Source organism: Camponotus vicinus, unplaced genomic scaffold (assembly GCF_025532165.1).
Source record: "Camponotus vicinus isolate PSW18456_S1 unplaced genomic scaffold, iyCamVici1.0 SCAF_5, whole genome shotgun sequence".
Taxonomy (NCBI): Eukaryota; Metazoa; Arthropoda; class Insecta; order Hymenoptera; family Formicidae; genus Camponotus; species Camponotus vicinus.
In genome coordinates, this window is record NW_028141977.1 from 8,289,568 (window position 1) to 8,306,355 (window position 16,788).

The window sequence follows — 16,788 nt, forward strand, 5'->3', positions numbered from 1 at the left end:
GACTCATTTTTTTCCTAAGTGTAACAATGCACCGAAAAAATTCAATTTTTTTCTTTAATGGAAATATATATATATATGATAATATCCCTATAATAAAGATTGATTTCGATCCTGTACGTTGTAATCTTTTAACATTCAATTATATCAATATGTGTATGATTAAATCTTAAATTAAATTTTTATTAACTTTTATTATTTATAAACGTATTTTTGTGAAAGTGGTTTAGAAAATTGTATCGTTACGGACACTGGTCTATCTCATTGGTCTGAGATTGTGTCGTAAAAAAAGTGTGTGACGAGTGAGCACTGGTCGTCGAGACAACTTAAACGTTACCTCTGCGCGTCTCGTAAAAGGACGAACTCTTTTGGTCGAGAGATATAAAAGTACGCGATTAGCTGAGTCTTTGGAGTGCTCGTTTTCTCTCTCTCTCTCTCGCGCGCGCTCGCGGATAGATGAACCGTGCTGCTTCAAGGTGGAAATAGCTAAGCTTAGTGCTAAGTTTCACGTTATGGACGGTGTATAAAAGTCTACATTTACACGTTCTTCTCGTCCGCGATAAAAGTTCTGTAAATTGTGCCATGTGCTGCACAATAATGTCTTTGTTAAAACTGCATTACTATGAAAGTAGACATGTTTTTGCAATAAACTTTTTTTTCAAGATTGTATGGTGAAAAAAAGACACATATATATATACACACACACAGATGAATTTGTTATTATACTTATCCTTTTATAATATAAGATTTTTATAATATAAGATTTTTTTATAATATAAGATTTTTTTTAACATAATATCTATTTACATTTTTGAAATATTTTAAATAAATTCCTTTAAAAAATAAATTTTAACAGTTATAGTTTAAAATATGAATTTTTTTAGTATTTTTGAAAGGCTAAATATACAGTTTTTTATTGCACAAATATTGAATTGAATATACTCGATATTTATTTATTTTTTAAAATTTTTAATAAATAAAATAAAAGTTCTTATCACTCACCAATCGGATGCGCAACGGCAGAATTAACTACATTGAAGTTATGTATATTGATCTGTAACATATAAAGTTATACTTATAAGGTTTAAATTATAGAAGCGCTCAAAATGTCAAATATTTAAAATAATTGTTATTGTGTGTACATATGCATCGAATAAAATAAAAATAAATTATGAAATAATATAAAATTAATTTAATGTATTTAGTTTAAAAAGTATTGCATTTGTTTTCTTTATTCTTCTAAAGGAAACAATAATATATATATATATAAAATTTAATGAATATAATAGTAAACGGATATTTAATGGAATAATTATATAGCAATTTCCGAAATAACTATTCCTTTTAAACAAACATTTATGATATTATATAAAAATTTTTAAAAAAATTCTTATTTAAGAATATTTTATTGCAAATAAACAAATTAAATAAACAGAAATAAACGTATAATTAACGATATTAATAAAAAATAATATATAAATGTACAATAATATATAAGAAATAAATTATTTACCCCAAAGTTGCCATCATCTGATACCTCCTAGATCTCTTTCTCTTCTCAAATTATCAAGATTTGTTGCACTCGCGAAAGTATAGTTCATTATTGTTCATTATGTGATACGATAAAGATGGACGCGCGATATTTTGCGGCACTCCCGAACTAATTAAGACACGACGAACTATCTGCAGCAAGATAACAAATGGATGCGCGATACGGCACTCCCGAACTAATTAAGACGTGACGCATCATTTGGGCATGATAACAAACGGATATAATATTCAATGCATCGAATGTGCTCGCCACATTAAATTATTTGATTAGTTATTGATATCGACTCGTGCAATGAATTGTTTTGGGTATTTAGTTTTCTCTTCAGGATAAACCTTCCAGGTAAGCTCTTTCACCAACATCAAGGAGTACCTAATGAAAAAGTTATATTACATGATTTTTAATATAATCTAATTTATAATTGATTTTATAATTAAAAGATTATGTTTATATATGTGACATCTCTCTTTTTCCCGATGCAAAGGAATACGATATAATTCTGAAACAATAAGCATTACGCACACACTATCTAATTTGTCGTTATATAATATTTTGTTAATTTTAAAATAAATTATAAGATATATATTACGAATATTTCATTTAATCAGAAACTAAATATTCATCATTTGATTGATTGTTAATGTCGATGGATCGTAATATAAGATAAACTGCAAAAAATATGTGTATAAATCATTACAAAAATAATTATAATACAAGAATAAAAGGCAATAAAAGTAAGCGCGATAAGTAGAGCGCTCATAAATTTATTAAAAAATAATGGTATTAGTCATAAAAATAATTGTTATTTGCAACGAAATGATAATTTATAATTCCCATTTTTTATCGCTACGATTTCTGTTTTAAATGAATAAATTGCGTGACATTTATTTCGAGAATTAGCTGCCAACTTAATGCATTTACAAATCTTTAACAAGCTGATTATTAATTATTATCATTTGCATGAAAATTGTATATAATCTGTAATATGTAATAATGTTTATTTAGAACAGAAGTTATATGTTATATATATTATATTTTATATGTATATGTATATATATGATATAATCTGACATAATTTAAATTAATTATTCTTTGAAATTAAAATAAAAAATTTAGCTCATTCTACATATTCTACAAACTCTGCATACCCAACAATAAAGCTGCAACAACGTACAAAATACAAATATGTACAAATTATAAAAATATCATGTCTAAAATAATTAATATTTTAAAAAATAATGATTGTGGGTGACTAATATTTTGACTTCTTAAACAGATTTTAATTTTTGAATACAGATACTTAATTAAAAAAGCTTATAAAAAAGAATTTATTTAAATATGAAATTTTGAAATATTATAAGAATATTTTCAGAAATATTATAAATATAGAAAATATAGTTTTTATATATATTAATATAAAAATCTAATTTTTTATAAAAATATTTAAAAAATATTATGTTAAAATATTTTAATGATATTTCTATACGAAAAAAGATAATAACGATGCACGAAACAACTCGCTCTTTCATCGCGATATTTAAAAGACTTCTCACAAGAATTATTTTTTTTAAATATCAAATATTTTGATATTCATGTTTAAAAATGGATTGAAAATTATTGGAATCCATATTTTACTCGCATAGAAAAATATAAGATAAAATTGGCGTATGCCCATAGAGTTTTGTTAAAGATAAAGACATCCTAAAATTATAGACATAAAGCTAGATAATTAATACTTAATAGGCATTAAACAAAATATTGTACACATTTCAAATATTATTATGTATTTATGTTGTCACATATACATTTCAAATATTAATTATTAATGGTACAATCACAATAAATATCCATATACAATGCATTAACATATATATTAATGCATTATATGTATCTTCACAATTTCATTGCGGACACTCTTTACTTGGTGCTATGATTCTGGCAAATCCTCATTAACAACCACGCGATGGTAACGATGAAAGCCTCGCTCGGTTCTCTTCGTTTCGTATCGATTGTGACTCGTCCCAAGGGAGAATCAAGATTTATAGTCGTGGAACTGTCAAGCACTCCCTATTGGGGCTTACCCACGGTTGATCCATCTGTCATGGAGAATATATCTGATCTGTTTGCCCTTTTTTACAAATTCATTTTATATATTTTTTTTCAAACGTATTTTTCGTAGTATCGTTGCTGGTAAATTGCGGGTCGTCGAGTTTGTTTCACGCGCGGACATTTCCTACATATTTTAAACAGTCTTCGATTACTTTTTTGTCGCATTCTCTGGGGTACAAGCTTGACAACATAAATAGATAAAGCTTGATTAAAAATTGCGAAGAAACAGAAAATAATACGATGGCTATTGCAAGTGTCACTTGCATATCATTTTCACACGTGGAATTAAGCGATAATTTACAATAATTGGCTTGGGGTCTATTTCTAATAAAATATGTATATCTTATTTTCATATGGATTTGTTTAAAAAAATGATTGCCAGGAAGTTTAATAACTTTTTCATTTAATATTTAACATTCATATCGCGATGAACAAAATATGCTAAAAGTCTCAGATACGTTTTATGAAAAAGTCGATATTTCATCGTATTATAAAATCAAATGAAGATTACATAAATCTCTTGGAACTATTTCAATATTTCTCAATAAAATTATTTCAATATTTCAATTTATGTTTCCGATAAACTCTGCTCTGTAAAAACAATTTGTTTATGCGGTAACATCTATTATCAACGAATCTCTTTGCAAAGTAACCAATCCAGCTGTGGAATCGATTCTCCGTACACGAAACGATTCCGCTTGCGTATTATTCCGTTGCGTCTTCGAAAATATTTGCATAGTCGTTCAACAAAAGGAACGCATTGCACATAGGCGGGCCGTATAGCATCACACGTCTTTGTCACGGATTTTCGTTTGGCATTTTCGCTTTTCCGGTGTGAGCGAAGAAAGCGATTCGCTGCCGTTCTCCTGAGTCCCCTAAGATTCACACGAATGCTTTTTCGATATCCACATGACGATGACGGCATGTCGCACACGCGAGTGTTCGTTCCACACCGATGTCGAGAACACCAACGATCACTGATACGTCATGTGCATACACTTTCGTCAGACGTTATTTTCAATGACAACTCCAATTCGAGAGGATAACTCGATAACTACATTTTGTCGGCTGACACATATCGTGCACTTTCGTATGCATTCTATGTATATTAGCAATATAGATTATATAGAGAGCTTTAATTCATAATGTATTTGTTTGAAAAATTTACATGTGTGTGCAAAAACAGAACTTGAATTTTATATTTGCCGATGTGAAATTTAAATAAATTTTGCAATCTCTCTCTCTCTCTCTCTCTCATGTGCAATTTGAATTGAAATATTAATTTAAATAAATTTTATATAATATTATTTTATGTACAATACCTTTTGTCTCCTATTTCAAATAAAGCTTTATAAAATATAATTAAATCACAATTTTATATTTTATACTTACATTGCAAACTAGGACAATCTTTTGTAACTGCATATTATACATATTTTAAAACTCAATATTACATGTTTGAAAATTCAATATTGTAATTCAGACAATACTAACAACATTCTACATATATTGTTTAAATAATATTATATTAATTTATTAAGTTACAAATAATTTTTTTATATATGTATAGCAATATCTTATTTTGTATATTTATATCTTATTTTATATATTTTTTCTAGTATTCTTTATATATATTCTATACATAATATTATTATATTATATTTTACGATATTTTTGCTTTTAAACAACTGTATTTTTTGCAAAAAAATTCCATTATTTTTATTTTTTATATAGTTAATGATAAATAATTTTATTGTTTTCGCGATTATATTTTCGTTCATTTTATCGCGTGTGTGTTTATTAAGTGGAATTGTTTTCTCGATTATTCTTTTATTCACTTTAAATATAAATTATGACGAATAAGTTAACGCGAGTCAAAAATTAGTCGCAAAAAAAATGGGCATCAAGATCATATTTTTTCGTGAAATATTTCGGTCATAAATACGATGGCGGTTATGACACATAAATAACAAAAATTAGATGGATAAATTTATGTTAATAATGCATGCGTGTATTATATACATCATAAAAACAACATTGCAAAGCAGCAATGAGCTGTTGCACTCTTGGTTGCACTGCAAAAAAGAGGCATGCTATAATTTACCAGAAATATTAATACCGATCGCTAGCGCAAACAAAGCCGCCCGATTCGACTATATTTTTGGTATATTTTTTATCTAACGAATGCGATTGCATTCGTTATTAATCCTTTTTAACACAGCGTGCGCTTTCGCTGACGCACTAGAAAAGAATTTGTTTTTATTTTGTAATATATTGAACTCAATTTTTTGCGGTCTTGCTGCGGGCAAACATTTCTAATAAAGAACGAGTTTTCCGAGTGTTTTCAGAAATAACATGCGTTTTTAAAGCGCCGAATGCATTTCGGCTGTCGCAATATCGCTCTGCGACATATTTGCCGGAAAAAGGTCTGTTGGAAGACTTATCGTGTCGGAAGAAGCGGCTCCTCTGCTCGAATGGTATTTTCGTGTGCGGAGAATGTCTGGAACGATATATCTCGGGCGGTGAATAATCGCGACTCAAAAACAAGAAGCGAGAGAGTGGAGAGATGTATTATTCGTCCAAGCACGGCTGGCAACATAAATTACCAGCGCATTCGTCGTATGCGTGTGGCCTCGCGTATAAATGTGGGACAGGGAATGCAGGACAATCCACTCTGCCGTAATCTTATCTAACGATTGGACAAACGAAGCAGGAGAACGACCCAACGTTCGCTACGACGTGATCGACACAGTAGAAACAGACAACTAGCCCGCGATTGTGTTCTATTGCAACGAAAGTATCGACAGTAAATGACTGCGCGTTATCAATAAGTTAAATAATCTATATTTTCTACATTTCCATTATATGGTCCAGCGTCAAAGATCCATCACATTCTACTGCATATAATAGTATATATCCGATGTCATTTATCTCAGGTATTAATCTTGCACGTGAAAACTCATTTGACTTTTTTACAACTTTTTTGCTGCGATTGTTATACTGAGACTATTAGCAATAAATTATAGGTCTTTTGTAAAATCATAAATATTTCTTGTTATCGATACATGTAATAAATGCGTTAAATTAAAAAAAAATACACGTTTTAAATTTTGTGGCTGAAAACAATTGATGTTATCAGAAGTGGCGATAGATGAGATGTTTTATCAGCTATTGTGTAATTTTTTTATATTTATATAGTGCGTTCAATAACTTTTTCCAAAAATATATTGCATATTAGAGATATCGGTACTAAATCATCAAGAATCGTAAAAAAATATTAACATGAATAACAACAAGCAATTTTTTACATAACATCGGTTTTATATAATATGATTTTGCGAATGAAAAATAGGGGAATTTGCAGTGAATGGAAAATAAAGGAAAGAATTCGGCCATCGTAAATCACAGAATAAATTACCGGGTCACCATGTTTGTATCGTCAATTGTATACATATATACTACTCCACTCGACTACGCAAGAGCGTAACAGAAGCCCACTCGCTTTGCATGAAAATAAAGCATCCAGCAGCAAGTAGCACTATTGATAAAGGTAAATTTTGACTAAGCTAAAAGCGTTTAGAGATACGTCTGTTTCCGCATTGTCTTACTGCGTCTACTTGCTCACACATTCACAAGTAAAATATGAGAGAAAAGTAAATGAGAGAGGAAGAAATGAAAAACATAAAAAGTTATAATTACAATTGAAAATAAATCCAAAATAAATTATGCAAGTTGAATTTAAAAAATATGAAAGCAAAAAAAGGAACAGCAATCGATATATTTCTCGTGTGAACAAAACAATATATTTCTCGTGTAGACAAAACAATAAAAAAGTACGATTTGATAAGAATGTTGTACGGGGATAGATGAAATTAATATTTTATGACATCTTTATTATTTTGGTAATAACTAAATATCTTGAATTTTTCTATTGTATTAGAATTATAATGTTACATGACAATCAATCAATTTTCAATTAATCTAAATTGAAATAAATACAATTAATTTTTTTCAAAGCGTTATAGCGATATACATCGTAGAGAGGATTATTTGTGAAAATAATAAAATTTTCATAGTTACAAGACAAAGTTGATGTACACAAAAAAAAACTTTGTATTTTACTTTTTATTTAAAGTAATTAGTTATAGTTATTTTTGATAAATATATTATAAGATATAGCTATTCTAAAAGCCTTATCGCATTGATTTTTCATGTGAATTAGGCAAAATTCTTATTCTCGCTTATTAGCTGTGTGTGTCAAACTAACATATTACAATATTTAAAATAATATTAGAGTGAAAAATGAGATTTATCTTCAAAGTTGTATACTTCTGGGGACAATCTGTTCTCCTATCAAATAAAAGGCAACTAGTGCTGAGATGAAGTTGCAATGAAATATGCATCGCGCGGGCTATTAAAATCAAAAGCCAGTATTCTTAGAGTTAAATGGCAAAATAAATAGCATAGTAGAGGGAGGGAGAAACGGATAATAAGCAGGGGAAAATAGGAAAAATAAGAGGTAGAGAGAGAAAGGAAAAGAGAAATCGGAAAAAACTGTATCTCTCGTAGCGGTATCCAACGATCGCGACACGAGGGATATAAATTGCTTGTTTGTTACGCGTTTCCCTTGTTAAGCTCGGCTGCAGACGGGAACAGCGTGAAAGTGCACGGCGTCCGTCCTATATTGCATGAAAATAAAGTACGGGTGTGTGAGTTGAATGAGCGGGGTTGAGCGCGGGATGAATGAAGGCAGGGATGGATGAGTGTGAGCACGTGCGGTCGCGGGTTAACTGTTGAAAAGCGGTTATAAATAAACCATCGTGGGGAGGGTGCCCTCGCGGCAGAGATGTCACTTTTCGCTTCGCCTTGTCGCACTTTGTGCTGCATCGTGCGAATTTCGGACGCCGCGCATGAATATTTTAGGATGATCGCCCGACGACAATATCCGGTTTCCATTTCCCTTTGAGCGCAAGTATGTGTTAAAAAAAAGACCGTTAGCATCGTTTTTATTGATCCAGCCAGTCGCAATATCATGTTATATTATAAAATAAAGTATAAAAGCAAATATTGTCAATAAAGTAAATAAATTATCAAGAGGAAGAAAGAAGCTGATAAATAGCTTATCTAAGACAAAACAGTTAGTTTTGTTAATTTTTGTATTATTTGCTGATTTTATTTATTGTAATATTACTTGTATAAATTTTTGTTATATTAAGATAGTGATTAATTCTAGCGATCAAACTTTGATTCTTCTTTCCTAATATTTCTTACTGTAAAACGTAGGTTAATATATATAAGAAAAATGAAATTTTCGAATAATAAAAATCATGCATTTCTGAACTAATATTTGTAGAGAATTTATTGATTTTGCTATGGAATGGAATGAATCGTGTGTGTATATATATATATTGAGTGAATCCGAATGAAAATAACATGCAAACTACAACAATAACGCCCGCTACGTTAAGCTCTTCCAATCCTACGTTGGTTCGTATCTAGATATATGCGAAATAACTCGGCTTTCATCGAAACATTTCCATGCAACTCAATGAATAAGTGCTTAATCGAAACTTGTCAACTGTACTTGATTCTGCCTAATGCGTGCATTTCCATAAAATAACAAATGAATATGTAACTTTCTGTAATATTTATTTTTTGCTATATAAATATCCATTTGTCAGATTTCAAATGAATAGACGCATAATTGCAATTAAGTTGCTCAACTCTTTCTCTATATATTTTCACAATTCTTACGGATTTTTAAATTAAATATCTACAAAACTGCATCTCCGCAATTTCTGCGAAATGATCTCATTTTTTTGTTGCTTACTGCTGTAGATTTCTCGTTTTTCTTCGTATACGCTATTGTGTATTTGATAATGAATTTTCCTTTCTTTAGTTTCATATTTTTAATGACATGATAATAAAGAGATACGCAGTTTGCGGATTAACATATATTTCACATTGAATTTTTGCATGTTTGTAATTTAAACTTTTCCACGTGTTTGCATTACCTGCTTTAATCCATGAATTATATGTATGCATATAAATGTCTCCCTTTTAACATTTCGCTTTTAATGCAACTCTATTTAAATGTTTATCGCTATTAATGATAATGGTCGGTCAGTGTCGGGAGCAAAATTCAAGATTTGAAATACACGGAATTCTAAAGGGACAAAATCGTAAAATCGAAAAAAATCCTATGAAGAATAAACGACTAAAAGACTAAAATTAAAAGTATCTTTTTAAAAAAATGTTTCCATGGATAATATATATTAAATATTTCGATGTTAATTATTTTCAATTCTTAAACTACAGAAACTGTAATCTATGTTTCATCATATTTCTCTTCACTCCATATAATTATGTATATTATATTTTTTACACTAATTACTTGATAGTAAATTACTGGTAATAATATAATTAATAGCAACTGGTATTTCGAAATTAATTTATAAAGCTAATTATGTTTTTTTAGATAGATTTGATTACCTAAAATACTTTTCATGACCAGGTCAAACTTATTTTCGAAATGCACGATGACATAAAAACAGACAGAACGTGCGAATGAATAAAGCAGAATATATCATACATTCTTACTTGTAAATATTCTTATTGTTAAATTTACTTAAATAAACAAATAGGAATATGACTACATAATATTAATTGGCAAGAAGTGTAAAATAAAAACTAGAGATTAAAATAATAGTGGAAATAAAAAAAAAACAGATAATTTAAGAATGATGAAAAAAATAAGCCTATTGTTTATATCGCAAAGTAAATTATTTATATCCAATTAAGAAAATAAATATGCTTGTAAAAAGCTAGATATAGAAAACTGAATTTAAAATACAGCTTTTATATTACAACAACGAAATGATAAAAGAAAGAAAAATGTACGAATTATATGAAAGAGGAAGACGGGGCTATCGCGTAGGGAGAATAGCAAGCTGCAGAGTGGTATGAGGATGGTATGAGAAGACTATATGAAATGACTATGTGCTTGTGAAAGGAAAGTCAAATAAACGCGAATGCCTCGCGGCGAGTGCCAAAACAACAAAGCTATTATCCACTCTAATTGTCGATCTACCGTCAAACAATCATAAAGAGAACCAGATTGCCTGGAATTTGAGAATTTCGTTTAGAGCAACTATTTCGATTAATTCAACTCTTTTTTTTTTATATGACCCATTTTGATTGTACCTTGATTTGATATGTGTGTCTCAATGGAATTGCGTGTGTTCACTTTGTAGAAAGAAATAAACGAGAGCAATGAGCGAAGATTGACGTACAATACAAGATTTGTTTTGTATTGTCCAATCTCTCTTAATCGCATTAGATAGTAGTACAGAGATGAGTGGAAGAGAGAGAATAGAATATATCTACAAAGAGGAGTCCTTTTGCAATCAGTTCTATCAAAAATATCATGAATCTGACTTGTAACAAAGAAATAAAAATAATGCAATGGCCGCAACAATAACAATTAATTAATCGCGTTGGTTGCATCGGAGATTACTGACGATAAGAAACACCTGCACGTTTCCGATTATTTCCGAATGATAAAGGTAATGTAATAGGTAGAATCATATGCGGGTGTAATGTACGGTAACGCGATAACGTCGTTGTAACGCTACTTCGCGATGGCGTCAGCTGGTCGAGGTAATTTAGAGAATCAATTACAACGAAACGATTAGACTATCTCTCAACAGCAATAATATATAACGACGGCACATCTGTAACGTTACGACGGTTATTACTGTGAGACGATTATAGTTGCCATGTAGCATTGTGAAGACATACTGTCCTCTAACAAACACGATATCTATGTAATCGATACCACCAGCAATCCTAATATTTGTCTCGGAAAATAATATCTCTCTTTCTATCAATAATAATAATGCTTCAAAAATTTTTAATTTAATTAACCTTTTTGTTTCTTCCTGTCTCTCTTTCTTGCTTTCGCGATATATTTAATAAAGAGATTATTGTTTATCATAAAAATAAGGAATATTTATTTTTTATATAACTCCATAAAAAACATGAAAAGTCATAAAAGAAATCTAAGTCATAAAATCCAATATTCATGAAACTTGTAAGCATGTATTGAGTACGATACAGGTATAATACGAGTGTCTTCCAAACATTATTTTTAAGATTTTCTTTGATGTGCACAAAAAGTAATTTATTATTTTATAGCATATAAAATAGAATTAGATATATTGAGTATTTTATAACATTTATGCATGTAGAATAGCATTAGAATCTGGTTGATATTTTTATTTAAATTTAGTATTATTATTTAGATCAATCGATTAATTAAATTCCTTGATCGTTTTTTTTTTGCGCAAAATTTGCGAGTACCTCGCGGAAATGTGGACTACGCAGACCATCGCATGCCAGAAATCTTTTTCCGCTGCTGGTGACAAGCCCGACCGGGGTATGCGGCGGTGAGTTACGCAAAATTACCCTCGTGCGCGGTTTCATGCACTCTCGCTTCGCCGCACAGTGGAGCGCTTCATGTCGGAATCGACGCAAAAGAAGAGCAGGGGATGAATCGGAGGTGACAGGACGCGGTGACGTGAGCTACGTGTCGGTGAATCTGTTTGGCTACGGTATCCCGTTTGGCTCGCTGCAATGCAATGACTGGCGCAACTTTCTGTCACCACGCCAAAATTAATGTGTCCGTTTCTCGTCGGATTTGACAAACAAAAAGAAAAAGAAAGGAAGAGGAAGGGGGAAAAGAAAGGATGCTGTGAGAGAGAGAGAGAGGGAGGGAGGGGGAGAGAGGGAGGGAGGGAGGGAGGGAGAGAGGGAGGGAGGGAGGGAGGGAGGGAGGGAGGGAGGGAGGGAGAGGGAGAGAGAGAGAGAGAGAGAGAGAGAGAGAGAGAGAGAGAGAGAGAGAGAGAGAGAGAGAGAGAGAGAGAGAGAGAGAGAGAGAGAGAGAGAGAGAGAGAGAGAGAGAGAGAGAGAGAGAGAGAGAGAGAGAGAGAGAGAGAGAGCGCACATTGGATATACAGGGTTTACCAAAAGTGTGGAAACCCCTTAATATTTCCAAAAATACGCATTTACAAAAAAAATGTTTCATACAAAAGTTATAGGGTTTTATGTGGCGCATTACACAGCAATATTATTATGACCTCGAATAGCGTTGTCAAGGTTATGTGAAGGTCACATCCAACTTTTTAAATGGGATACTCTATATGCTTTTGCACATTCTTGTAGCTTATCTCGAGAGCTTTCCAAAACACTATAATTAAGTTAGTTTTCATTAAGTACTTTCCGAGTTATGAGGCTTGAAATAATTTCTTAATTTTACATAAACCATAAAATATCTAGTAAAATATTCATTTTTCGATTATCTTACCTTAATACTTTCATGTACAAAATTATGAGAGGAATCAATTGGTGTAAAGAAAAAACTTAGTTGCTTTTAAGAAAAAATATGTAATTTGCAATTAACAATTACATTTTTTTTTTGAACAACTATGTTTTTTCTTTACACCAATTGATTCCTCTCATTATTTTTTACATAAAAGTATTAAGGTAAGATAATCGAAACATGAATATTTTACTAGATATTTTATGGTTTATGTAAAATTAAGAAATGATTTCAAGCCTCATAACTCGGAAGGTACTTAATGAAAACTAACTTAATTATAGTGTTTTGGAAAGCTCTCGAGATAAGCTACAAGAATGTACAAAAGCATATAGGGTATCCCATTTAAAAAGTTGGATGTGATCTTCACATAACCTTGACAACGCTATTCGAGGTCATAATAATGTTGCTGTGTAATGCGCCACATAAAACCCTATAACTTTTGTATGAAACATTTTTTTTTTAAATGCGTATTTTTGGAAATATTAAGGGGTTTCCACACTTTTGGTAAACCCTGTATACACGAAACACGCATATAAACTGATTGCATATCTTGTTTATGTAAATTCACGGATTCGTATGCATTTTAATTAATATGATCGGAATTTTCGCTCTGGGATTATGCGCTGGAATCGTTTGGAAGTTTAGTACGCGAAGGATTGGCGTTCAAAGTATGCCATTGGTATATCGGACTCATAAATTATGATTGTCGAAATCACATCATCATATAATCATTCAGTAAATAATATAATGCAACTTCGAAATAAAAAGAGAGGAAGTATACAATCTAGCTGTGAAATATTCGCAACTTGAAACTTCGCTACTTGCAACATTTCAATAACAAAACGAGAAGTATCATATTATTATTTTCATATATTTTTATTTGTGATACAAAAAAAATGTACGAAATAACAAGGAGATACAGTCATGATTTGTGAGCTCGGTACTCATCGATTGACATACTTAGAGGATTTACTTCTTCTCCTACCCAAGTCTATTAATAAATTATCGTGACTAAGTTTCAGACATATTACCAAGTTTGGTATTTACCTTAATCTAAATTTTCGATGAACATGCCCGAACATCGCTAATTGCCGGAAGCTGTGTATCATGATATTCAATCAGACGATGCCCTACATACATGAGCATGTATTATGGTCCTGATAGCATATCTACGGATATCGAATGTGCCTCGCAAGCGATACTGGTATCGTTCGATATGACTTTTTTGCACCATGATTAATTAGCCAAGTGTAATTTATACCCGAAAATTAAGATGATAAGTATACATTATAAAACTGATGATAAGTATACATTATAAAACTTATAATTTGAATTATATTTTACATTAGAATATATATATATATATATATATATATATATATATATATATATATATATAATTTATATATAATTTAATTTGATTGTCTTCTTCACTTTACAGTTAAATATATTAGAAAAAAAATATATATATATTTTTTTTAATATATATTTTTCTAATGCATATTTTTCTAATATACATTTAACTGCAAAGTGAAGAAGACAATTAAATTAGATTAAAAACATTACAAAAAATATAAAGCCACTCTATCTTTTAAAAGAAAAGGTAATTGAGAATTTGATATAATAGCGAGAAAATTAAATCCGATTTAATAGAATAGTATCAATGTTTAATACCAGTTTAGTACTTATTTAAACTATGTAATATGTATATAAGAGACAGATACTTATAAATTTAATGGCGTTAAATTTATCGTTTCGTTTTAGATTTTAAATTAGATATTAATTTATATTATAATCATTATGTATTATTTCTACTAATTTGTGACATGCAGAGATATGAAATTATTTGTTGAAAAAGAGAAGCAGAGATACATAATCGAGATAAAAAATAAATATGTTTTTATATACGTTAAATGGCAAAATTGGTTAAATGTACTTTAGTGTTTATCTCTCATGAAATAAAAGCAAAAAATATTCATCGCCAATAAAATCACTTCCGAGTACCCAAAATCGTGAAGTTAGTTTGTAATATCTTTACTAACGTAATATCTTTATTTTCGCTGGAAGTGTGTCTATATTTACATTAGAAATAGGCCAGCGAAAATTATACATCAAGAAGGAATATTAAACTCAAATAATAAAATATTAACATGTAATGTTAATGATATCGCTAGCTTACAAACTTATAATTTAGCAAAGTTGTAACCTTTTTTTTAATTACTTAAACTTTATTTTAAAGCAATTACGCAGATACGCATTTACATACATATAAATGCGTATATATATACATATGTGTGTTAATGAATCTCTTAATAGCAATAATTAATCTTTTAGTTAATCATATCAATGTTTCTTTAATGAACGCATAAAACGATATAAACGATAATAACTTTTGAAAGTTGCGTGTATGCATTCGCATCATTATGATTTTAATGAGACTCGATAATGATAAATATGATATATTCAATCTTTGCAAGATCTTAGTACCTACGCCAAATTATTATTAATTATAAAATACGATGTTTTATTAGCAACATGAGTAGAAACATATCAACAAAGAGTATTCTGATTTAATTTGAAGAATTATGGAAAATCTTGGAAAAAGACTATTGCAAGAGAGAATCTTTATTTTATAATTTTAAGATAAAATTTACAGTCAAGTAAATCCGAAGTCCATTGAATAACTTTCCGTAAAAGAATTCACAGATTTCTATCTCGATCCTCTTGTTGAATGAAATCAACATACAATTACATGGCATAGAAAATCATCCGAGCAAGGAACTTCGATATCACGCTTATTCCTTTAAACGCGAGAGAAATTAATAAACTGTCGGTTTATAAGTTCCGGAAATTAGCAAGGTAGTTTAATTAATGCTTTACTGAACTTCAAATCCCCTGCGGATATTTCCATACTTTGCAACACGTTCCTCTCTCTTTATAAAACAAGGACTCCTCCTCTTCGTGGTATTTTCTCTTGCCACGTTCATACACTGCGTTTTGGTATCTTACCTCATCCTCTTCTCCTTTATTTCGGACGCGCTCTATTCAGCTTTCATCAAATTTGAAATCGTGTCATCGAGCGGTTTCCTCTCCTGGCGCGTCCATTGGGATTTGTGTCATTTACCACGATAGTGCTAATTAATCACAAGTTACTTCGCTTCTTGTCATCCTTATATACATCATTTCATGTTTTAATAGATTCTTTACATAGAATTTATCCATGAGTCGCTTTTATTCGTCACACCTAAAAATTATATGAGATATTCGAATCTCATAGATATTATATGAATGCAGAAATAAAAAAACTCTCTCATATTATTTACCATCTTTAAATCGATAGACTTCTGAATGCTATATAATAATTCATGCATGAGTTGTTTTAATTTTTATCAACCTCTCTTAATTTTTATCAATGTTTTATCAAAATTTAATTTTTTTATTTCTTTCCTAAAGTTAATTGTATGTTAGAAAATCAAAATGTAATTTTATAAATTATTTAGATAAATAAATACAAATAAATTAGTTAGAAGAAAAGATAAATTTTGTCTTATATAATATAGCATGAACTTTAACAATCTCTAATTAAGCACTTGTATCCAAATATTAAATCATATATTTAACTAGAATAATATATTATTTTGTAACCTGTTCTTTTATTGTCAATTTGAAGTATCAGTTTAATTTCTTAATTTTTTCCATTTTGATCCATCGCGCATTTTGTATTAAAAAAGAGAACGTTTTTTTCTAATTTAAT

The 16,788-nt window shown here is 30.0% G+C and overlaps 1 protein-coding gene and 1 long non-coding RNA gene across 4 annotated transcripts in view; one reads left to right on the forward strand and one right to left on the reverse strand.

The window, feature by feature from the left end:
* Positions 1 to 16,788, forward strand: part of Kair1d (Kainate-type ionotropic glutamate receptor subunit 1D) — a 396,680-nt gene that overhangs the window by 215,602 nt on the left and 164,290 nt on the right. The gene's annotated exons all lie outside the window — the stretch shown is intronic.
* The window catches only part of LOC145971467 (uncharacterized), a 107,882-nt gene that overhangs the window by 84,670 nt on the left and 6,424 nt on the right, over positions 1 to 16,788 (reverse strand). Inside the window, exons 2-3 of the long non-coding RNA XR_014438886.1 lie at positions 1,511 to 1,918; positions 1,000 to 1,051 (exon numbers count right to left, since the gene is read on the reverse strand). This is a non-coding gene — a long non-coding RNA (uncharacterized LOC145971467). The remainder of the gene's footprint in view (positions 1 to 999; positions 1,052 to 1,510; positions 1,919 to 16,788) is intronic.